Below are 26,392 nucleotides of genomic sequence, written 5' to 3' on the forward strand. Positions count from 1 at the left end.
ACATTTTTCTATGAAGTCCATCAGAAGTGCATTCAAATCACAAGAGGCGTTTTAAGGGCGAGATCTGGGCTATAAGTTGGATGTTTTGGTCTAGACCTCTTTTATTAATGAATAAACCACAAAAAAGTGCCCTAAATGACCAGATGACCACTGTAGGAATAAAGGAATAACACCCCCTTACTCCTTCAGTGGTCACTGACCCTCTCCCACCCCACAAAATTGTGAATGAAACAGTACATACCAGCTTCTATGACATCTACAGATGTTATATCTCTTTAAAAGGTCAAATTCTAAGGTTTAAATGAGTGGGAGCCACAATTACAAATTTGCTGAAGCACTCAACACTTTCAAAAGCTAAGTCATACATACTTTTTACATAAGCATTAAATGATTGCAGAGTTGCATATTAAGTTATTATAAGTAGGAGTTAAAGTTTTTGTAACCGATGGAGAGTAAGGTGCATCATGAGCTATATGCTCATGTGAAACGAGTCGTCACTGAGGTCACTTGTAATAAGTGTTGATCGTTTGAGTAAATCTTCTGATGTTTTTTTCAGTCCTATTAGAGCAGCAATCAGGTTCCTAGAATAGCCTAGTGGTCAGTGCGGTGCGCTGTAGAGAAGGTGACCCAGACCCATAATCCACTCTTACATTTGTGGAAAGTGTCACCCCTTCAAAACCTACCAAAAACCTACTGTACCTATGTCTAGGTGATACCTGCAGCAGTAAGGACTATTGTAGTACAGTAGGCTTTTTGTGGGGTTTGGAGGGCATAAGGGTGAGATGTGTACCTAGGACCTTAGTCCACTGCAGTGCCCCCTAGGATGCCCCACTGCTCTCCTAGGATGTTTGTGTAGCCAGTCTACTAAGAAAGCTGGATTGTCCTACATCCCAATGGCTTGATCTTGTGCGTTTTTCACTTGGTCCTTTTTTGTTTCGAAACTGGACCAAAAAGATAAAGGTTTTGAGCACAAAACATCTCGAAAATAGCCATTTTTGAAAAAATAAGACTTTTTTCTGTTTCAAAAATGGCTAAATTTTTATCAAAACGTCCAAAGTTGGACTTAGACGTCATATCAAAAATGCCCCTCCACGTCTCCTTAGTTCCACCCCACATGTTAAACAGTAAGGAGGCAATTCTATAACTGGGCACTACGTGTTATGCACTCTGATGGTACGCACTGCATGCATAGCTGCTGTTACAAAATACAGGTGTAAACCTGCATTTGTGTTCACAAAGTTCAGCACACTCACTTACACCAAGTTGATGGCAGGCATAAATGGACATGCCTAAGTGCTAGATTCATACACGTAATTTACAATATTTTGTAAGTAATGCACGTAGTAAACATACAAAAAAATAGTTTGAAAAAATTTGTCACTGTACTCTCACTTGTTAAGCAAGACCTCAGATCTCCTGATAGGGACAAATACCAAAGCTATTGAAATATTCCACTATCTTAGGTGGGAGAAAGATATTATCATTGGTCAATGAAATAAAGTAGAAGAAGAAAAAAGAATCAGTACAAAAAACTCCCAAACCATGGAGAAAACCTACTGATTAAAAAAAAAACCCTTCCACCACATAAAAAAAGAACAGAGTGAATGTACATACAAAAATATATGTATATATCTAATACTCAAAAAATGTTTAAAGATAACACCAAAAAGCGCTAGATCTTGCCTACAGCTGTTCATTGAAGTTTTGAATATTATCCTTCAAGAATTTTTGTTGACTTCTTCCCAACTTTTTGGGCAGTAAGCTTACTTGCATAGGTGAGGTTTCACTATAGGCAAGATCTAGCGCTTTTTGGTGTATCTTTACACATTTTTTGTATATTAGATATATACGTACATTTTTGTATGTACATTCACTCTGTTCTTTTTTTATGTGGTGATGTCAGGTTCTCAGGTTCAGAGCCCGCGGGACCGGGCTCTGGAGCAAATGTGAGCCCTTGGGTTGCTGCTGAGGAGCGACAGCAGCAGGCAAAACCCTCCAACCAACACTGGGCAAGCACACCTGCAGGGACTGCAGGTACTGCCCAGCGAACTGGAACACATGGAGTGGAATCCCCCGGACTGGAGGACACAGGACTGGAACATTGGACTGCAATTCCCCGGACTGGAGGACACAGGACTGGAACACACACCGGACCGGAACACACTGGACTGGAGCACACTGGACTGGTCCATACAGCTTCACCTGCGCTTGGCCACTACCCCCCCCCCCCCCAAAGGGTTGAGCCCTTGGGTTCGAGTGGCCGGCAGGACATACCGGATGACACAAGGACCAGGACTGGAAAAAGAAGTGCTCCTAAACCTAAACTGATCTACATGCTCCCAAGCCCTAAACCCGCAGGAGTGTTCCTGACAGTAAACTGACAAAAGGACTTCCTAAGCCCTATACTAAACAGGAGCTCCTAAGCCCTGCTCAACAAAGGGACTTCCTAAGCCCTAAACTAACAGAGCAGGGAACTAAACACAAAGCTAACACAGGTGCTACTAAGCACCAAGCTACAAGCAGAGCTCTACACTAACAAGCTAAACACAAAACTAACAAGCTACCTAAGCACTGCTCTAGCAAGCTAAATACAAAACTAACAAGTAGTTCCCTAAGCACTACCCTAGCAAGTGAGACACAGAACTAACAAGGTGCTTCCTAAGCACTAATCTGGCAAGCTAGACACCAAACTAACAAGGTGCTTCCTACAGCACCAAAACCCAAACAGCAAAGTCTGCAATGCTCCCAATAGCACAAACACCAGGAGTACTTCTAACAGCAAAATCTGTAGTGTTCCTAACACCAAACCCTGAAGTACTTCTAACAGTAACAGAGCTTCCAAAGCCCTACACACAGCAATGCTTCCAAAACCAAAGCAGGAAAGCTAAACACACAAACACCAGTGCACACTGCACTAACACTAACCTGGACCTTAGCAAAAGCAAGCAGGGAAACTAGACACAAAGTCAGAAGTGCACACTGCACCACCCTACCTAAAGCAAACACCACCGTTGCAAAGGCTCTGAAGGAAACAACACCACTTCCTTATCAAGGTCCTCCCTGATGATGTCACACTCCCTAGCCCCAGGCAACAGCACACTGACCCAGAGAGCACACTGAAACCCATAGAGGCCCAACCCACACCAATGCAACACCGTGAAGCACTTAAAGCCAGTACACCCAAAGAGAGTTAGAGCTAACTCCGTCCACACACACAGCTGTAGTAGAGTGAAACAATTAGCCCCATGCTGCTGGAAGCTGCCAGCACAGAGAGAGAGAGACAGCTGCTCAGAAAGGACAGACAAAAGAAACAGAAGCCAGCAAAGAAGCTGACCCCCAGGAAAAAGGTAAGTTTGAGAGGGGTTCTGACCACGATCATAACAGGTGAAAGAGGTTTTTTTTTGAATCAGTAGTTTTTCTCCATGGTTTGGGAGTTTTTTTGTACTGATTCTTTTTTCTTCTTCCACTTTATTTCATTGACCGATGATAATAGCTTACTCCCACCTAAGATAGTGGAATATTTCAATACCTTTGGAATTTGTCCCTATCGGAAGATTTGAGGTCTTGTTTGTTTAAAGGTGTCTTTATTTGAACAAGTGAGAGTACTGCAAAAAAATTTTCAAACAATTTTGTTTGTAGGTTTAGTAAGTAATGCACGTAAATTAGGCACACTCATGTCCTGCCCATGCTTCATGCTTCACCCATGTGTACGCTCATATGTTTGTGAAGTGCACATACATGCCAATTATCTCTGCACTTGTATGTATGTGTGGCGTGTGCAACTACACACATCCAATTATAGAATTGCCCTTACATTTCCACAATTGAACTAGCCAGTAGAAAATGAATGTAAACCAAAATCTTACAAATTCCTTAAGGAGCCTCGCTAAAGCTCTCTTGAGATAGGTCAACTACTTCAGCTCCAGCACCTCTGTAAGCCCCAATGAGGTATCTAGTTATTTCCAGAAGGGTGTGTTTTTCCAGTGTCAATAGAAAGAACAAAAAGATAAATTTCTTCATAAAGCTGTCTTAGTTTGACTGCAACATCCCATACTCCTTTGCTTCTAAAGATTCCAGTCTCTTTGGTTCACAAAGCACGCAGCTCCATATAAAGAATTTTCTGCTGTAGTTCCCACACCACCTATGTGAATGGCAATTGTATAGGCTTATATGTGGTCATAAGGACACTTGTTCAATTTGAGTGGTGAAGAATCCCTAAGATGGCAACATTTTTAAAACGTTATGTCCTAACTCAAGGAGAAGAGAGTATTGCATATAAAGTTCCAACAAAGAAAAACCTCTCTCATATAATGGCAAGAAATAGTATTTTTATCAATAGACTATTAATTCTGTAGAGTGCATCGACTTTTAAGGGGGGAAAAATTAAGGGAAAAAGCCTCTGAATCTAACCCAACCTCCAACCCAAGTAGTCATTTAGTAATAACAAGGGCTGGGGAAAATTTTGCTGGGAGTATTATCATCATCGACAAAAAAAACCTTTAATTCCAAATATACAGTGGTGGAAATAAGTATTTGATCCCTTGCTGATTTTGTAAGTTTGCCCACTGACAAAGACATGAGCAGCCCATAATTGAAGGGTAGGTTATTGGTAACAGTGAGAGATAGCACATCACAAATTAAATCCGGAAAATCACATTGTGGAAAGTATATGAATTTATTTGCATTCTGCAGAGGGAAATAAGTATTTAATCCCTCTGGCAAACAAGACCTAATACTTGGTGGCAAAACCCTTGTTGGCAAGCACAGCGGTCAGACGTCTTCTGTAGTTGATGATGAGGTTTGCACACATGTCAGGAGGAATTTTGGTCCACTCCTCTTTGCAGATCATCTCTAAATCATTAAGAGTTCTGGGCTGTCGCTTGGCAACTCGCAGCTTCAGCTCCCTCCATAAGTTTTCAATGGGATTAAGGTCTGGTGACTGGCTAGGCCACTCCATGACCCTAATGTGCTTCTTCCTGAGCCACTCCTTTGTTGCCTTGGCTGTATGTTTTGGGTCATTGTCGTGCTGGAAGACCCAGCCACGACCCATTTTTAAGGCCCTGGCGGAGGGAAGGAGGTTGTCACTCAGAATTGTACGATACATGGCCCCATCCATTCTCCCATTGATGCGGTGAAGTAGTCCTGTGCCCTTAGCAGAGAAACACCCCCAAAACATAACATTTCCACCTCCATGCTTGACAGTGTGGACGGTGTTCTTTGGGTCATAGGCAGCATTTCTCTTCCTCCAAACACGGCGAGTTGAGTTCATGCCAAAGAGCTCAATTTTTGTCTCATCTGACCACAGCACCTTCTCCCAATCACTCTCGGCATCATCCAGGTGTTCACTGGCAAACTTCAGACGGGCCGTCACATGTGCCTTCCGGAGCAGGGGGACCTTGCGGGCACTGCAGGATTGCAATCCGTTATGTCGTAATGTGTTACCAATGGTTTTCGTGGTGACAGTGGTCCCAGCTGCCTTGAGATCATTGACAAGTTCCCCCCTTGTAGTTGTAGGCTGATTTCTAACCTTCCTCATGATCAAGGATACCCCACGAGGTGAGATTTTGCGTGGAGCCCCAGATCTTTGTCGATTGACAGTCATTTTGTACTTCTTCCATTTTCTTACTATGGCACCAACAGTTGTCTCCTTCTCGCCCAGCGTCTTACTGATGGTTTTGTAGCCCATTCCAGCCTTGTGCAGGTGTATGATCTTGTCCCTGACATCCTTAGACAGCTCCTTGCTCTTGGCTATTTTGTAGAGGTTAGAGTCTGACTGATTCACTGAGTCTGTGGACAGGTGTCTTTCATACAGGTGACCATTGCCGACAGCTGTCTGTCATGCAGGTAACGAGTTGATTTGGAGCATCTACCTGGTCTGTAGGGGCCAGATCTCTTACTGGTTGGTGGGGGATCAAATACTTATTTCCCTCTGCAGAATGCAAATAAATTCATATACTTTCCACAATGTGATTTTCCGGATTTAATTTGTGATGTGCTATCTCTCACTGTTACCAATAACCTACCCTTCAATTATGGGCTGCTCATGTCTTTGTCAGTGGGCAAACTTACAAAATCAGCAAGGGATCAAATACTTATTTCCACCACTGTATGTGAAAAAGATGCTAAAACTCTACAGAATCAGCTAGGGATCCATATGGCATGTGAAAGTCAAAATCATAACTTAGCTTTCAGGTGCAGATGCAAAACAAACTTGTGAGTCATCGGTCCAACACACCGACTTTGGCCAAGGTTTTGCTAATAACGCTGTGTCAAAACAGAGGAACCTATGGGGCTTAATTTAAGATTTGATTGGAGAGGTTTACTTTGATAAATAATAATAAATAAACTTTTCAAGATAAATCCTCCTGAAAAATTCTCTTTGAGGAGTCTGTTATGTTAAATAAACATAAAACAGAGACTAAATTACTAGTCATACAAGATCTTCCCTTTAGGACCCGTAGGTCACACATGACAGCTGATGTGATTAACATCACAGGATATGACATCATATATCCTAGACAGCACACTCATAAAGAGGAGATACCGCAGCCATTTTGTTAGGGACCAGCAAGCAGGAAGCAAGCCTGTGTTTTGAACTTTTTTGGCAAGTATTCATATTTGAACTATGATTATTATGAGCTTTAAAGATTAAGTTTATGGATCCTACTTATACACTTTTTGTTTATTTATGTTTTCACGGTTTTCCTTTTTGAACCACATGATTCTTTTGTCTTTGAAGGTTACTTACACCTTGACACAGCGTTATTAGCAAAATCTTGGCCAAAGTCAGTGTGTTGGACCGATGACTCACAAGTTTGTTTTGTATCTGCACCTGAAAGCTAAGTTATGATTTTGACTTTCACGTGCCATATGGATCCCTAGCTGATTCTGTAGAGTTTTAGCATCTTTTTCACATATATTTGGAATTAAAGGGTTTTTTGCCGATGATGATAATACTCCCAGCAAAAGTTTCCCCAACCGTTGTTATTACTAAACTAGTAAAAAAAGCCCCTTTTCTGATGCAAATGAAACGGGGGCTAGCAAGGTTTTCTTCTGTGTGCATGTGGGAGTGTGTGTGTCCCTGCCCTCTGCCCTCTCTCCCCTCCCCCCTCTGAGTCCTTCACTGTTACAGAGAGAGCGATTTGATTTTGTGCTTTGCTGTGTTTTTTCCTTCACTGTTTGTGTTACAGAGAGAGCGAGGGCGGGGCAGACACTCATGGGGAAACCGGATATCTCTCCCCCTTCACACTTCCGGCTGGAGGCCTCATAGAACATTGGTCGTGCCTTTTATATATAGAGATGACTACTTGGGTTGGAGGTTGGGTTAGATTCAGAGGCTTTTTTCCTTAATTTTTCCCCCTTAAAAGTCGATGCACTCTACAGAATTAATAGTCTATTGATAAAAATACTATTTCTTGCCATTATATGAGAGAGGTTTTTCTTTGTTGGAACATTTTTAAAACGGACATCCTGTATCTTAGAATATGGTGGTACACAGTACCCCACTCCAGATGATTTCATCTCTTGAAGAGCAAATTTCACAAAGATAATGCCTGTGGGCACAGATACAGTCCTTTGTTAAATATGACTGTTGTCGTGTATGACAGTTTTCCTGATTTACTTGTAATCTCATCTACATGCCTCAAAAATAAAGGTGAGAAACCCTCATAGTCTACATGGGCCCTGTGTTAATATGGTTTCTTTTGTTTCAGGAAACTAACAAATCTAAAGCTTGCCTCATTGACATTAGGTATAAAGACTAATTAGTGATTGTAGCTGGAGTTGTAGATTATGAGCTAAAGCCTGACATGTAGAAAGGCATTCCAGGGCATGGCAGGCTCTGGTTTTTAACAATCCTCACATATTCACATTTTTTCTTTGCAACATGAGAGGGTAAATGAATAAGGGAAGGATTCAGCAAGCAGGGAAGCTAAGCAAGAGAATTTCTGATATGGACCCAGACTATTCCCAGAGTCTCAGGCATAAAGCTATTGCGGGACTATGGAACACACTGTGTGGTGTGAAGACTTTAATCAAATTGTATCTGGCTGTGAAAAGTAAGGAATGCTATACCTAGAACGTTATCATTCAGAGGGATAATTTACTGTTTAGAAGTGTGTGTATATACCTATATGAGAAACATAGAACCTGCCTCTCTGTATATGAGAAAAGCTGTTCTAGTGTATCAGGAGTGTAAGACATGCCTGTCTGTGTGTGAAAGTGTGGTACATTCTATACCTATGAATGAAATGCAAGACGTGCCTTTCTGTATGGGTGAGCTGTACCTGTGCATGAGAAGTGCAGGATTCATATGTTGCACTTGTGTGTGAAAAGTGTAATTTGCCCCTCTGTATATGAGACAGGATGTCACATGTTGTACTTGTATTAAGAAGTGCGGAATGGTGTGTGGTCAAGATGGCATTTACCCTATGAAAGCAACCCTGTGTGGTGGAGTAATTCACACCCAGTGCACCCGGCCTGTTTCTTCTCATCTTTAACCCTTTGCACTCCTTGTTTTTATTTAACACGCTGCCGTTAATACCCTGGATGAGAGTGGGTGCTTTGATCTGCAGGTAAATACTGTGATGGTGTATTATATAATCTGCCTGCTCCAGCCTTGCATGCCCTGCTTTGTTAGCTGTTCTGCTGTCTGGTGTTGTGTTGTGATGTTTAATTGTGCCTGTGACAGTGTACAGTTTGTTTTATCGCAGTGCTTGCCCCTTCCAAGAAATCATCGCTTATGCTACCTATGAGTTCTGGATTTACAGCAGGCTGGGATACTGCTTGTTTGTCCAATCTGTATTATAATACACTAGTGTAATGGAATTTTCTTACAAATATATATATACTACCCTCCACAATGAAACATCAGTTTAAAGTCTATGCACTGTATATTCTCCCAGAAATAGTGCTGGGTTAATATTCCAGCATAATGGTCAATATTTTTAGATGCTATCTGTGGCACATTCTTCATATTCAGCACAGATTTCTGGATAGCAAGTGGCATTGAACATACATGAAGAGCAGTGACCATTGCTGGCTGTTCGGATAGTGGGAATATCCATCCACTATCCATTTTGCTATGGAGTTTAAATTAGGACAGCCTTTTTGCTGGCTAAATTTATTCACATATATATGCAGATGGCACCTGAATATCTCCGACTATCTGTAGAGTTAGGCAGAATGCCCACGCTCTGCTGTCTCTGGTGCTACCCAAGGTGCTCAGCAGCAGCATTCAGCTAGGGTATTTACAGATAGGGGTATTTATCCATGTAATGGCTGCTACTCTATAGGTAAGTTCTTTTGAATACGGATCCATAAGCATAATTGCTTTAAAAAATATACACTGGATAAATATATAACTTGCTTTTTAAGTTGCTAAACAGCCAGAGTATATATTTTAAGATGGAACGTGGTTTGAGGTAGGCCAAGGGTGGCTTTAAGTTATTCATTTAAGCACCAAAATTCAACTGCTAAACAAGTAACTTATGCATTTATGTAAAATACATCAATGGCAGGTATAAATTTAAATTGATAAGATAAATAAGTTTAAACAGATAAGATATCCATTTAAATATATATGTGGATTTTCAGCAGCACCACTTGTAGAGAGGGCACTGCTGAAAATCCACTAAACTTTAAACAGATATCTTATCCGTTTAAAGTTATGTGATCGGGTCATTGTTGGATATTTACCTCTACATTTAATTGAACTTTGAGCAAATGTTTGGCATTCAAATAGCATTGTAGTCATTAGTATCTGAATGTAACTCACCTTGGAAAAAGTGTGAACTAAATGCATAGATAGATATATTTTAAAAAGTTAACCATAAGGTTGACTCCTCTCCGCTGGTTTCTCCCCAGTCCCTCCTTCTCTCTCCATATGTCCTTCCCCAAGCTCTTCTTTCCTTCATCCTGGCTGTTCTCCCAGGCAGTGTCTCCAAGTAGGTTAGATTGCAAAAGCCATGACGAGAATAAATTGCACTTTGAAGGTGGTGATACATTGAGCATCTCGGTGCTTCAAGTCCACCTGAAAATCTTACCTCATTCTCTTTGTAAGAGTGAGAATCCATGCCTTTGGCATGAAGAGATGGATGGCTAACAGCTAAATGGACAAATATTTGAGCAAATTAACAGGGGATATGTTGAACACATGCAAAAGGAGAGGGCAAAACTTACAACTTGGAGAGAATAAATTGGTAGAGCCAGCACCGGAGACTTTAATGCTTCCACCAGCCTGGCTATCATAAGTGACAGCAGTAGTAGTCTAAGCTCTAAATAGTAAGTTTGAGCATCTCTGAGAACAAATGCAGACTATTTCACAAACTTTGCAGGATTATCGCCAAAATTCTATATATAGCACCAAAAAATTGTCACTGATAAAATTTCACACTAAGCGCTATTCTATGAGCAGTGCTCCATTGGTTGCCATTTATAGAATAACATTTTGCACCGGGATCTGCACCCAATTTTAGGCACAAAGATTTACACCAAGTAAAACCTGGTGCAAATTCTCACACCTAAATTACGTGCCGATCTCCCTCATTCTATAAAACTGCGCATAAATTCCAGGAATGCCCCAGTCCACCCATGGCCATGTATTCTTTTCAGAGCCGCATGTAAAATTTAAACAGGGATTCTGGCGCCTAAAAATGTGTATGCAAATTTTAATTAATGCCAATTAGCACCAATAATTGATCATTAGCGCCTAATTAGCACTAATTGACTTGTTCAGTTAAATTGCATGTGGAAATTAGGCGTGCACCTAAATTTCCATGTACAATTTTGAGCGCCATATATAGAATTAGGCTGTATGTGACTAGAAAGAGAGATCTGGAAAGATGAAGGCCTAACAGAATCCCGTTCTCAAGTAGAGTTTCAAGAGAAGCTGCAGAGATATGAACTGAAACTGGATGTTTCAGAGAATCATCAGCAAAGTAATATTTGGCTGACTGAACTAAAGTCATTGAAAGAAATGGAGCTAGTTGGTTTTTTCGATCAGTGGCTGCCAGCAACTCTCTACATACCTATGCAATGGGAGGAAGCTGAGGCTTGATCGCGCACATAGACTTGGATGCTACAGGGAGGAAGAGACACAATCTTGAGTAGTGATTACAAAAATGTTAAATTATGTGTGCAGATCTTTTTCTGCCGTCATCTACTATGTTACTGTCCAGCTTATAATCGAAAGTGATCGCCGGCCATCTTCCAACACAAATTGGGAGATGGCCGGTGATTTCTTAAAAGCGGCGAAATTGGTATAATCAAAAGCGGCATTTTTGACAGCTTTGCCGCTTTCCCGTCGCTTCGCCGTCGAAAGTTCAAGGGGGCGTGTCGGTAGATTAGTGAAGGCGGGACGTGGGCGGGCATGGGCGTGGCTACCAGATTGGCCGGCTTTCGCCGATAATGGAAAAAAAAAAGCAGTATTTCGCCGGCTTTACTTGGTCCTTTTATTTTCACGACCAAGCTTCAAAAAGGTGCCCCAACTGACCAGATGACCACCGGAGGGAATGGGGTATGACCTCCCCATACTTCCCCAGTGGTCACCAATCCCCTTCCAAACTAAAAAAAATAAAACTAAAAACCTTTTTTGCCAGCCTGTAGGCCAGCCTCAAATGCCGTACCCACCTCCATGACAGCAGAATGTGTTGTATCCTCCGACAGCCTTTCCCTGGTTGCGATGTGGCTCTCGGATGAGTGTGACACCTTTTCTGTTAGGTGCCCTGCAGAGTCACATTAGCAATGCATTGTGGTGGGTATAGGGTACTGGGCTCTACTCCCATGGTGCTTTTCCCCCCTGCTAACTGGGTTAGAGTGTGCCCCGTTTTGTTTCCTGTTGTAGTCCATGCGGTAGTGGCCATTTTTGTAAGCCAGTTTTTGTTCCCTTTCCTGTGTTACCCACGTTAGAGAACGTAGTTCTTACCTTGAATGGTGCTGAAAGAGGGCATTGTACACCATTGTGCCAGCAGTAGCTAATCTTAGTACTTAGTCTTTGCCAGTGGGGCACAACCTCTGATCTGCAGTTAACTGTGAGTAAACGTGGTTATTTCAAGAAAGGACTTTTTCAGAGAGATTAGTCTTCAGGTGTGAACTGGTGTGCCAAAGTTATACAGCAGCAATAAGTCCTAGAGGCTGTATGCAGGTCCCTGGAGCAATTTTAGTGGGTGCAGTACATGTGTGGGTAGTGGGTTTGGGGGGGGGGGTTTGGGGGGCTCAGCTCCCAAAGTAAGGGAGCTATGCACGTGGGAGCTTTTCTGAAGTCCACCGCAGTGACCCCTAGGGTGGCTGGTTGGTGTCCTGGCATGTCAGGGGGGCCAGTGCACTAAAAATGCTGGCTCCTCCCACGGCCAAATGCCTTGAATTTGGCCGGGGTTTGAGATGGCCGACATAACTTTCCATTATCGCTGAAAAACAAACCCAGCCATCTCAAACCCGGCGAACTCCACGGCATTTGGACGGGCTAAACCGTATTAGCGAAAAAAAAAGATGGCCAGCCATCTTTTTCGATAATACGGTTCCGGCCAGCTGTAGCGCCGCCGCCAACATAGATCGCCGGCGATCTATTTGGCCGGCGACATTCAATTATGCCCCTCTATGTTATGTATGTGCATAAACTTGCTATTCTTCAGGCTTACTGGAAAAATGAAACACACTTCTATCAGCAGAAACAAAAGTATCATCGAAGATTATTCAGTTTGTGTTGCAACTTTAAGATATAGCTATGCAGACATTTGTGCGGAATTAGTGGAACTCGAGATGCATTTCACTGTTCCTCATCCAGTAACACTCAAGATTTGGCATCAGGGGGAAGTGGCTGAGCAGTGGTTAGATTGCCAACGCATCACTCTGCAAGATAGCAAGCAATAGTTATTTACAGCTGGAATGTCGAGGATTATTCTGCAGAAACTGTCTTTGACTTTACCAGCTACAGGATAGCTTGTGAATGGAAAATATTCATTGGCTATGTATGCTATTGCTCTGGTATGGCGTTTAGCAACTTGTTCACTTCTGGATCTCAGAGCTACCATAAAGAGTTTGATTTCTTTTTTTTCTCGTCAAGTTGACTTGATTTTTGCAGGAAGTTTAGAAGGGGTAGTTTCATTATTGTAATAGATGTTTGAAAAGGAAGGCGAGGAAGAGAAGGGTTACGCTACAATAAAGTATAATGAGGATGGGAGTTTTTTTGGTCTGTGGAGGTGGGCCATTTAATGCTTCTGTTCTTGAGTCATATTGAAGATATGCACATTAAGACTCCAGAATTATATCACAAATACAAATTTTATTGCATCTATGTGTCTTTACAAACCGAATGACATATCTACAAAACACATACAAATACACGACCATTCATTCACCATTCACACTTCACCAGCAATAACAACCAGTATAAAGCACATATAATTGAACATCATAAATGTAATTCATGTAATATTCACAAATATTCATCAGCAAATGTCCATCAGAAATAAACTGGCGCTTGTCTTCTTGTGTACTGTTCTTTTCATAAGCGCATTCAATAGCGCTGATCATGAGTTCATGCAGCACAAGGCATATCCTTGCTTGTGCTCCACAGCCGGTGTGACTCACAGTCGTCAACATCAACCATTGCATTCATTAACACTCAAAATGAATACATCTGCTGAACTCAGATGGTACATTGCCAGTTTTCAATTTTTACAACCAGTTGCAGGTCACGGGTGAAGGGTGACTAAAACCACCATCAAGACAGATACTTTTCATATTCACCACAATTCCCCGATGCTAGACCGCATTTCAACAGGCTGCAGTCATGATTGATAGATTTATAGCCCGTGGATATCCCATGAGGGTCCTCAGGAATGCTTTCAAAAGGGCCCTGTATGCCTATCGCCCGTGGTTATTTTTACCTAGACACAAAGCCCCTCAAAACACTATGGCCTGTGTCATTCCATTTTCTCAAAAAGATGCAGGTATCTGCTCGACTATACATAAATATTGGCACGTTTTAGCGGTACACCCTGAGTTCAGCGAGCACCCAAAGGTGGCTTACAAACGTCAATCCAAAATAGGAGAATTATTAAAAAGACCTAGAAAAGATACGGGCAGTGGTAGGCACTCCCATTGTGGCAGGTGCATATACACCAATATGATTACCATCCCCCACAGCAACAGACAGTTTTTGTTGAGATACAACATGTCTTGTACCAGCGAACACGTAATATACTGCATTACATGCTCGTGCGATTTACACTACATTGGGCACACCAAGAGGCAATTGAAGAACAGACTGGCTGAACATATCAGCAATATACGTCATAATAAATTGGAACCCCTCTGCTGGCCCATTGGAGGGCATGTAATCACTCGACAGATCAGCTTCGCTGTGTTATATTGACGCAAGTTCCTCCCCCCAGCAGAGGGGGTGATATCAGTGCTCGGCTGCTCGTAATTGAGCAATGGCACATTTTTACCTGGGGGACGGTGGCCCCGTATGGCCTTAATCAAGAGGTGGAATGGGTATAATATTGTACGTCTTTAAATAGATACCGGGCGTGGTTAGCATTGCCTGGTATTTAAGTTGAGAAGCTCACGCCCCTGTCATAAAGTCTTGTGGTGTGGTTTTCGACCCTCACTTATGCGAGCTCCCACCTGGCAAGCAGTCACTCAGAAGAATGACAGTAAGTGATATGTATTTGGGTTACCTTGAAGTGATATTGTTTGTTAAGGTTTGGTTTAGAGGGTGATAAGTATACCATTATAATGGTGTAGGTGAAAAGATGATTCCTCCTGAGGAAGAGTATTGAAATGCGGTCCAGCATCGGGGAATTGTGGAGAATATGAAAAGTATCTGTATCTGCCTTGATGGTGATTTTAGTCAGCCTTCACCCATGACCTGCAACTGGTTGTAAAAATTGAAAACTGGCAATGTACCATCTGAGTTCAGTAGATGTATTCATTTTGAGTGTTAATGAATGCAATGGTTGATGTTGACGACTGTGAGTCACACCGGCTGTGGAGCACAAGCAAGGATATGCCTTGTGCTACATGAACTCATGATCAGCGCTATTGAATGCGCTTATGAAAAGAACAGTACACAAGAAGACAAGCGCCAGTTTATTTCTGATGGACATTTGCTGATGAATATTTGTGAATATTACATGAATTACATTTATGATGTTCAATTATATGTGCTTTATACTGGTTGTTATTGCTGGTGAAGTGTGAATGGTGAATGAATGGTGGTGTATTTGTATGTGTTTTGTAGATGTGTCATTCGGTTTGTAAAGACACATAGATGCAATAAAATTTGTAGTTGTGATATAATTCTGGAGTCTTAATGTGCATATTTATGATATGACTCTGGTGATTTAGCATTTCCCCTAGTTTGTAAGCTTTCATATTGAAGATAGCCATATTAATGTGGGAGATTGAGGGGAGTAAAAGTGATCCATAATATAAGGGTGTATAGGATTGACAGAGGCATATTAGGGAATAAAGAGGGAGAACTGAGTATGGAGATGAGGGGATTGAGGATGGAAGGGATGGAGGTTGGGAGTTAGATATATGGTGACAGGGCAGAATGGATCTGGTTGGAGACTTGACAGTTGGATCCTAAGACAAAAGTGTAATTTTCCATTTATGTATTTTGATGTGTGAAAGTTTAGTTATACATGAACAGAGTTCATGTAGTACTTGGAATGTAACAGAAATTGGGTCACCCATAAAGAGGTATACATTTTTAATTCAAGTAAAGTGTAGGAAAATTCAGTTAGCATGTTTGGAAGAGACTTGTTTGGATAATACGGAACATAAAAAATTACAAGATTGGGTAAGAAAAATGGTACATGCATCTTCGGGTGTGGCAATTTTAATTGGGAAATCACTTGTGTGCACAGTGGAGAAGGTTGTAGTAGATGTCCAGTGGTGATCATACAGTGGGAGGCTAATTTGGGGGAATATGTGTTGCCCAACCATTGGGGGACAGGGTCTGACAAGAAATGCTTAGAATTAGGAGATCTGCCTATTATCATGGTAGGTAATTACATTATGCTGATGGGCCCTCTAATGGACAGGTCCCCAGTAACATCTGCAACCCATCCATCTACTTGTCAAGGCTTCCCCTATCTATGTGACTGCATGGATGTGATAGATTTTATTTATTTATTTATTTATTTATTTGTTTGTTTGTTTGTTTGCATTTGTATCCCACATTCTCCAAGGACAAGCAGGCTGATTGTTCTCACTGATGAGTGACGTCCACGGCAGCCCCGAGACCGGAATCTACCTAGCAATCAAAGTTTGCTAGAGTCTTCGATCGGGCGCGGGCGTGGCCATCAGGTTTCTGCCCATCACGCGAGAGTCCTGCTTTCTTCTTTTCTTCATTCTCCTCTTGGAGACAGTTAGTATACAGAAAAAATCTTTCTAGTAGTTCCCTTATTTCTTAGTTGGGCCCTCTTAAGTTTTCTTTCGCTTCTGTCACGGCCCTTTTGGGCTGTGCGTTCGCGTTTCTCTTTTTGTGCCCCTTTTTTTCTTGGCACCATCGCGAATTTTGACTTTGCCTCTGCTATTTTTCCGTCCACGACATCGAGGATTCCCAGCAGCTTCAAGAAGTGTGATCGGTGCAACCGGGCAATCTCATGTACTGATCCCCATTCGTGGTGTATCCAGTGCCTTGGGCCCGACCATCGCCCAGACGCATGTAAGTTGTGTCTTAGCCTTAAAAAGCGTACACAGGCGTCGAGACAGGCTCAGCGGGGACGTCTGTTTGGAGCCTTGCCCGGCGCATCGGCAGCGGTACCAAGGTCGGTGGCGTCGGCACCGGAGATGGCATCAACATCGGGACAGCAGGTAATACCTGTCTGGAGACCACCGCACGCTGGGAGCAGTGAGCTGTCGAGTGGGTCTCCACCTGTCTCGAAGGCTCCTGCTGCAAAGACCCATCGGGACCGACCACTTTCGGACCCGACCCCGAGGAGGCATGTGGATTCCACATCCTCCTCGTCAGTACCAAGGAGTACCGATGCCGTGCATCAAGCGAAGGCTAAGAAGCATTGGCGTCGATCTCCTTCTACACACGATACCGGGAGCTCCGGGGCGTCGAGGGACTATCGACGCCGGGAGGACCGCTCACCCTCCATCTAAGAGGTGTCGGTCTTCGGACAGTCCGGTACCGCCTCCTTCCTCTGCACAGGTTCTGCCTCCAGCTCCTGCACTGGCCCCACAGCCTTTCCTGGCAGACACTCTTGACGAGCACCTCAGAGCCATTCTTCCAGGTCTCCTGGAGGGGCTGCTGCGCCAGTCTGTTCCGGTACCGGGGGTGCCTGTGGTGTGGTCCCCGACGCCGATGCCAACCAGGTTGACTCCCCGTCGACATCGCTGGAGGGAACTTCATCGCCGCCGGCACGGGAGTCGACTTCTCGACGTCGTCATCGAGGATGTGGTTCCTCCGAGTCGAGACGGGCCCAGTTTCGGACTGCAGTTCGTGAACTCTTGTCTGACACCGAGGAGGATGCCTCGTGGAGAGAAGAGGAGGACCCCAGGTATTTCTCTTCTGAGGAGTCTTGTGGTCTTCCTTCTGATCCCACTCCGCCTGAAAGGGAACTTCCCCCCCAGAGAGCCTTTCTTTCTCCTCCTTTGTGCGGGAAATGTCTGTGGCTATTCCCTTCCTGGTGGTTTCTGAGGATGAGCCCAGGGCCGAGATGTTCGAGGTCCTTGACTGTCCTTCACCACCTAAGGAGTCGTCCAATGTTCCTCTGCATAATGTCCTTAAGCAGACATTGCTGAAGAACTGGATGAAACCACTATCTAATCCCACCATCCCCCAAAAAACTGAGTCCCAGTATCGAATCCATGGGGAGCCTGAGTTGATGAAGTCGCAGTTATCTCACGACTCTATGGTTGTGGATTCTGCTCTCAAGAGAGCCAAAAGTTCTAGAGATTTTGCCTTGGCGCCCCCGGGATGAGAATCTAGAACTCTGGACTCTTTTGGGAGGAAGGCCTACCAGTCCTCCATGCTCGTGTCCAAGATTCAGTCGTACCAGCTGTACATGAGCATCCACATGCGGAACAATGTCAAGCAACTGGCAGACTTGGTGGATAAGCCTTTTCAGGAGGTGGTCAGACAGCATGTCGTAAATTCCTGTCCAGGGGTGCTTACGACTGTTTTGATGTTGCATCCAGAGCCGCTGCACAAGGTATAGTAATGCGCAGACTCTCATGGCTGCGTGTCTCTGACCTGGACAATAGGGTTCAGCAGCGGCTGGCAGATGTCCCTTGCTGGGGGGATAATATTTTTGGCGAGAAAGTCGAGCAGGTGGTCGAACAGCTCAACCAGCGGGAAACCGCTATGGACAATCTCTCCCACTGGGCACCTTCAGCATCTACCTCGTCAGTTAGATGCTTTTTCTGGGGAAGGCGGAATGCTCCCTATGCTTACAATAAGCGTAGGTACAATCCACCTTCTCAACAGCCTTCTCAGGCTGAACTCCAGTGTGCTCGTTCTCGTCAACAGCGTGCGCCTAGACAGGCCCCCGCAGCTTCCCAGCAAAAGCAAGGGACGGGCTTTTGACTGGCTCCAGTTGAGCATAGCCGCTATCAAAGTGTCTGTGCCAGAAGATCTGCCGGTCGTGGGGAGGTTAAAATTTTTTCACCAAAGGTGGCCTCTCAAAATAGTCCAGCTAGGATACTCCCTCAATTCGATCTCCATACCTCCAAATTGCCCACCGGGAGCTCAGTCCTTCAGCTTCCAGCACAGGCAGGTACTTGCAGAGGAACTCTCCGCCCTTCTCAGCGCCAGTGCAGTCGAGCCCGTTCCACCAGGGCAAGAAGGGCTGGGATTCTATTCCAGGTACTTCCTTGTGCAAAAGAAAACAGGGGGGATGCGTCCCATCCTAGACCTAAGGGCCCTGAACAAATATCTGGTCAGAGAAAAGTTCAGGATGCTTTCCCTGGGCACGCTTCTTCCCATGATTCAGAAAAATGACTGGCTATGCTCTCTGGACTTAAAGGATGCTTATACGCACATCCCAATACTGCCAGCTCACAGGCAGTATCTACGATTCTGTCTGCGCCCAGGGCTCACGTCTGCGCCCAGGGTGTTTACCAAATGCCTGGCGGTAGTTGCAGCATCGCTACGCAGACTGGGAGTGCGTGTGTTCCCCTATCTCGACCATTGGCTGGTGAAGAACACCTCATAGGCAGGAGCTCTGCAGTCCCTGCAGATGACTATTCAACTCCTGGAGCTACTGGGGTTTGTCATAAATTACCCAAAGTCCCATCTTCTTCCAGTTCAGAAACTAGAATTCATAGGAGCTTTGCTGGATTCACAGACGGCTCATGCCTATCTTCCAGAGGTGAGAGCGGACAACCTTCTGTCTCTTGTTTCCTTGGCCATAGCGTCTCAGCAAATCACAGCTCGGCAGATGTTGAGACTACTAGGACATATGGCCTCCACAGTCCATGTGACTCCCATGGCCCGTCTTCACATGCGATCAGTTCAATGGACCCTAGCTTCCCAGTGGCTTCAGGCTGCAGGGGATCTAGAGAATGCAATCCAGCTACCCACCGAATTTCGCAATTCCCTTCAGTGGTGGACAATTCGATCCAATTTGACTTTGGGACGTCCCTTCCAAATTCCTCAGCCACAAAAAGTGCTGACTACAGATGCATCTCTCCTGGGGTGGGGAGCCCATGTAGACGGGCTTCACACTCAAGGATCTTGGTCCCTCTAGGAATCAGGACTTCAGATCAACCTCCTGGAGTTGCCAGCGATCTGGAACGCTCTAAGGGCTTTCAGAGATTGGCCGTCCAATCAAATTATTCAAATTCAGACAGACAGTCAGGTTGCCATGTATTACGTCAACAAGCAGGGGGGCACCGGATCTCGCCCCCTGTGTTGGGAAGCCGTCCAGATGTGGCTATGGGCTCGCGCTCACAGCATGCTTCTCCAAGCCACGTATCTGGCAGGCGTAAACAACAGTCTGGCCGACAGGTTGAGCAGGATAATGCAACCTCACGAGTGGTCGCTCAACTCTGGCGTGGTACGCAAGATCTTCCGAGCGTGGGTCACCCCCTCGGTGGATCTTTTTGCCACTCAGACCAATCACAAGGTCCCTCAGTTCTGTTCCAGATATCAGACCCACGGCAGGCTAGCGTTGGATGCTTTTCTCCTTCATTGGGGGAGAAGTCTCCTGTATGCATATCCTCCCATACCTCTGGTGGGGAAGACTTTGCTGAAACTGCAGCAAGGCCGCGGAACCATGATTCTGATTGCGCCCTTTTGGCCGCATCAGATTTGGTTCCCTCTTCTTCTGGAGTTGTCCTCCAAAGAACCGTGGAGATTGGAGTGTTTTCCAACCCTCATCACTCAGAACAAAGGGGCACTTCTGCATCCCAACCTTCAGTCTCTGGCTCTCACAGCCTGGATGTTAAGAGCGTAGACTTCGCCTCCTTAGGTCTTTCTGAGGGTGTCTCCCGAGTCTTGCTTGCTTCCAGGAAAGATTCCACAAAGAGGTGTTATGTTTGTACAGCGCTGCGTATGCCTTGTAGCGCTATAGAAATGCTAAATAGTAGTAGTAGTAGTAGTAGTTATTCTTTTAAATGGAGGAGGTTTGCCGTCTGGTGTGACAGCAAGGCCCTAGATCCTCGCTCTTGTCATACACAGACCCTGCTTGAATACCTTCTACACTTGTCAGAGTCTGGTTTGAAGACCAACTCCGTGTAGAGGGTATCATCAACGTGTAGAGGGTAAGCCTATCTCTGGACAGCCTTTAGTTGTTCACTTCATGAGAGGTTTGCTTTTGTCAAAGCCCCCTGTCAAACCTCCACCAGTGTCATGGGATCTCAACGTCGTTCTTACCCAGCTGATGAAGCCTCCCTTTGAGCCACTGAATTCCTTCCTGACCTGGAAGGTCATTTTCTTGGTGGCTGTTACTTCAGCTCGTAGAGTAAGTGAGCTTCAAGCCTTGGTAGCCCATGCTCCTTATACTAAATTTCATCATAACAGAGTAGTCCTCCGCACTCACCCTAAGTTCTTACCAAAGGTGGTGTCGGAGTTCCATCTGAACCAGTCAATTGTCTTGCCAACATTCTTTCCCCGTCCTCATACCCGCCCTGCTGAACGTCATTTGCATACATTGGACTGCAAGAGAGCATGTGGAGCAGACAAGCCCCTTCAGACAGTCCATCCAAATGTTTGTTTCTTTTGATCCCAACAATAGGGGAGTTGCTGTCTGGAAACGCACCATATCCAATTGGCTAGCGGATTGCATTTCCTTCACTTACGCCCAGGCTGGGCTGACTCTTGAGGGTCATGTCACGGCTCATAGTGTTCGAGCCATGGCAGCGTCAGTGGCCCACTTGAAGTCAGCCACTATTGAAGAGATTTGCAAGGCTGCGACGTGGTCATCAGTCCACACATTCACAGCAGGATACCCGACGCGACAGTCGGTTTGGGCAGTCGGTGTTCCAGAATCTGTTTGGGGTTTAGAATCCAACTCCACCCCCTAGACCCATTTTTGTTCTGTTCCAGGCTGCACTCTCTGTTAGATGTTTCTTCATAGGTCAACCCTTGTTATGTCCTCACCGTTGCGAGGCCCAATTGACCTTTCTTTGTTGTTTTGAGTGAGCCTGGGGGCTAGGGATACCCCATCAGTGAGAACAAGCAGCCTGCTTGTCCTCGGAGAAAATGAAGATACATACCTGTAGCAGGTATTCTCCGAGGACAGCAGGCTGATTGTTCTCACATACCCACCTGCCTCCCCTTTGGATTTGTCTTCCCTTCTTTGCTTGTTATCAAACTGATGGGACTCTCGCGCAATGGGCGGGAACCTGATGGCCGCGCATGCACAATCGAAGACTCTAGAAAACTTTTGTTGTTAGGTAGATTCCGGTCTCAGGGCTGCCGTGGATGTCACTCATCAGTGAGAACAATCAGCCTGCTGTCCTCGGAGAATACCTTCTACAGGTATGTATCTTCATTTTTTCCCACCTTTTTGCAGGCTCAATGTGGCTTACATTATGCCGTAATAGCGATCGCCATTTCCGGAATGAGAAATACAAAGTGGTATTGCATTAAAGTTCATAAATGATAAATTATAGAGTAAGTTAGATAATCAGTTCATTTCCAGCATGAGAAATAAAGTGGTAGTGCATTAACGTTCATTAGTGACTGAAGCAGTCAAGTGTAGAGAGTTTGGTTTTGTCTTGTTCTGGTAGAGTTTCGTTGTCTAGTATTTAGGATGGATCATTGTGGTATGTCTTTTTGAACAGGTTGGTTTTTAGTAATTTTCGGAAGATTGTTAGGTCTTGCATTGTTTTTATGACATTTGGTAGTGCATTCCATAGTTGTGTGCTATTGTAGGAGAAGCTGGATGCATATGTTGATTTATATTTAAGTCCTTTGCAACTGGGGTAGTGGAGATTCAAGAATGTGCGTGCTGACCTTTTTGTGTTCCTGGTTGGTAAGTCTATGAGGTCTGATATATAGACCGGGGCCTCGCCGTGAATGATTTTATGGACCAGGGTACACATTTTGAACACAATTCATTCTTTTAGTGGGAGCCAGTATAGTTTTTCTCTTAGGGGTTTGGCGCTTTTGTATTTCACTTTTCCAAGTATGAGTCTGGCTGCTGTGTTTTGGGCAGTTTGGAGTTTCTTAATGATTTGTTCTTTGCATCCGGCATAGATGGCATTACAGTAATCTAGGTGGCTTAGCACCATTGATTGTACCAGGCTGAGGAATATTTCCCTTGGGAAGAAAGGTTTTACTCTTTTGAGTTTCCACATTGAATGGAACATTTTCATTGTTGTATTTTTCATGTGGCTTTCTAGTGTGAGATTTCAGTCAATTGTAACTCCGAGAATTTTCAGGCTGTCCGAAACAGGAAGGGTGTAGTCTGGGGTGTTTATAGTGGTGGGTTTGTTACTGTTGTATTGTGATGAGAGGATGAGACATTGTGGTTTTTCTGCGTTGAGCTTTAGTTGGAATGCATCCGTCAGTGAGTTCATTATTTGTGTTTGATTTCATTTGTGATTTCTGTTAGGTCATGTTTGAACGGGATGTAGATGGTGACATCGTCTGCGTAGATGTAAGGATTGAGGTTGGATAGCGATTTGGCTAGTGGTGTCATCATTAGGTTGAAAAGGGTTGGTGAGAGCGGTGACCCTTGGGATACTCCGCATTCAGGTTTCCATGGTGATGATGTATTCAAATTTGATATCACTTGGTATGTTTCGGTTAGGAAGCCATTGCCATCTCAGTACGCTTCCTTCAATCCCGAAGTATTCTAGGATGTTCAATAGTATTTTATGGCTAACCATTTCGAACGTGCTGGACATGTCGAATTGTAGGAGAAGTACACTGTTGCCAGTTGCAATTGTTTGTTTGAATTTGGTTAGGAGAGTGATTAGTACTGTTTCGGTGCTGTGGTTGGATTGAAATCCTGATTGTGATTTATGTAGTATTGAAATTTTGTTTAAGTAGTCGGTAAGTTGCTTGGTTACCATACTTTCCATTTGTTTTACTGCCAGAGGGATGGATGCTACCGGGCGGTAGTTGGTTATGTCATTTGCTTTTTTCTTTAAATCTTTGGGTATTAGGGTGAGTAGTATATTTCCTTTATCCTTAGAGAAGAGTTCATGTTGTAACATGTAGTTTAGGTATGACGTGAGGTCTGTTATGAAGCGATGAGGGGCAGATTTTATTAGGTTGTTGGGACATATGTCCAGTTTGCAGTGGGATTTGGTGAACCTGTTGATTGCTTGGGTGACTGTTTTGTCGGTCAGTAGATCAAAGTTTGTCCAGATCAGATTCAGTCTGCTGGGTATTCTTCAGGGATTGGGTCCAGACAGTTAATGAATTTTTTGTGGTCGGTGGTATTAAGTGGTAACGTAGATCGTACTTTTTTAAAATGTTCTCATTGAAGTATTTAGCAAGGCTGTCTGCTGATGGGGTGTCTGTGTTGGTTGTGGTAGCCGGTGTGGTGTCAAGTAGTTTGTTCACGAGTTGGAAAAGTTTGTGTGTGTCTTGTAGTCTGGCCTTATTTTGGATTTGTAGAAATTTGGAAGCAGTGGCTAAAGAAGTTAGACACTAGAATGCGGACACAAAAGCGTCAGATTTTGCTGCTTTGTGATAATTGTGCTGCACACAGGGATGGTGTCAGGCTGTCTAACGTCAAGGTGGTCTTCCTGCCACCAAACACTACCTCTCTGATCCAACCTATGGATCAGGGCAAAATAGCCAATTTCAAACAACATTATCGGGCTCTTGTGCTACATCGTCTGATGAGCGTTATGGATGACCAGACTGCAAAGGATAAACGTGCTGTTGAACTGGCTTGTAATCTATCACTGTTGGATTCCCTACATATGCAGAAAGAAGCCTGGAGTCATGTTACACAGGCAACCATTGTGAACTGCTACAAGCGGGCATGCTTTGTTAAGGATGTGGAGAGGGACGAAACAGATGCAGCTGTTGCAAAAGCAAAAGTGAACATAAGTATCATAACCAAACAGAAACTAAAGGGGAAGGTCTTGGTTCTTATAGCCTCCTCTCCTTCCATTATCAATTGGCCCATTCCCAGCAGACCCTTCCTAGCCCTTACTACCTCCCCCAATTCTCCCTTTCCCTGTACTCACCCTGTTCCTTGAAGTAACCCAAAGCAAAACAGTTGTGTGCCCAACCAGCAACCTAAACCATAATCATTTAGCAGCATTTTTTAACGCCATTTGCCGTGGGCTTTGGATGCTGGCACTGAATATCTGGGTATAAGTATAGCTGCCACCAGCACTTGTCTGAGTGCCAGTGATATTCAGACCTGTACCCAGATAACAGCCTTTTTACTGTCCTAACTTTAGCCATATAGTTACCCGATTAGTAGACTGAAAATCACCACTAACGACGTAACTGCCACCTCTGTCACAGCTCTGCCCCCAGACTGCCCTAGCATCACTAGAATAGTGCTCATGCAATCTGATCTTATATTCTGCAGGTAATCTTGCTGAAAATTTGGGTGTGAACCCAGTCAGCAGGACTTATTTGAATAAGAGCCATTCCTAAATATATAAGCTGCTATAAGTAACACATGCCCTTGCTAACATCTAGAGCTGATATGTGATCATGCCTTAAATTAGGCATGTTCAAGAAAAGTAGGCTTAAAATAAGTGCCACTTTTTTTAGTAGCCATCCTGTTATAAATTATCTTCTATGAGTTATGTAAACCATTTTGCATATAAAGTGCTGATGTACACACATAACTGGGGTCTTTATGTCTTGCCTAAAAGCATGCTTGGTGCAAGCCAGTGCATTTGTGTACAGTAGGCATGCTCAGGGTCAGAGTGTGGGCAGAGTTGCAGTTTATACTTGTATGAAATATATGTGTATATTTACACCTGCTCTCAAGAAAGGCATATTGGAGTGAATTCTATATATGGCACTGAAAAAATCGGCACTGTAAAAGCACTATTCTATAAGCCGCGCTTAAAATTAGGCACAGTTTATAGAATAGCATTTATGCCCAGGAATTGCATCTAACTTTAGGCGCAGCCATTTGCACTAACTTAAATGTAGTGTATATGTACGCACATACCCCCCCTCATTCTATAACAACATGCGTAAATGTTAAGAATGCCCCTGTCTCCAATGACTTTTCCATTTCCATACTCCCTTTTTAAACTTGCGCATAAAATTTAATTTACATGCATATATCCCAATTAAATCTAATTAGTGCCAATAATTGCTTGCTAAAAAGCCAATTGGTGCCAATTAGCTCATTCAATTAAATTGAATGCGTAAGTTGGATGCACATCCAAATTTCCTCATGCAATTTATAGCAACTTTTATAGAATTAGGGGGATTGTCCACACCTTCAATTTAGGCATGACTTATTCAGGATATGTGCTAGCATTGTATAAATACAGATAGATACCTATCTGTCTTTATAAAATAGGCAAAAAAATTGGTAATTTTCTAAAAGCTTTTTTGGCATGTAAAGCTTGATTTATACTTGTAAAAGACATTTAATAAATCTGTGCAACTGTGCTTGTATTTAAAAAGTACATATGCTGAAAGATCAGGTGTACTTTTATGCCTGCTGCACACTGGCATTCCTGGGGACATGTTTGGGTGGAGGTAGAGGTGAGATGTAAGTGTGTATTTTATAAAATACATGTACATGCATAGAGGACTTGCACATATCTCCACCATGTTTGGAGCATTTGTAAGTACAGTGCACTCCATTTAAGTGCACGTCGGATAAGCGCATGATCTGTTTAACTGCATGCCGTACTTCGGTCCCGTTTTTGGCGCCATCAATTTCTATGGGGACAAACTTCGGTTTAGCTTACCACTAATAAGTGCAAGATTCGCTTATATGCATGGTTTAAGACTGCTCCTCTGCAGGAAAGACTCCGTATA

At 43.8% G+C, this 26,392-nt stretch overlaps 1 protein-coding gene across 2 annotated transcripts in view; it reads left to right on the forward strand.

Moving 5' to 3' along the window:
* The window catches only part of STX1A (syntaxin 1A), a 557,770-nt gene that overhangs the window by 486,850 nt on the left and 44,528 nt on the right, over positions 1–26,392 (forward strand). The window lies entirely within an intron of this gene.

Source organism: Microcaecilia unicolor, chromosome 13 (genome assembly GCF_901765095.1).
Source record: "Microcaecilia unicolor chromosome 13, aMicUni1.1, whole genome shotgun sequence".
In the NCBI taxonomy this organism is placed as follows: domain Eukaryota; kingdom Metazoa; phylum Chordata; class Amphibia; order Gymnophiona; family Siphonopidae; genus Microcaecilia; species Microcaecilia unicolor.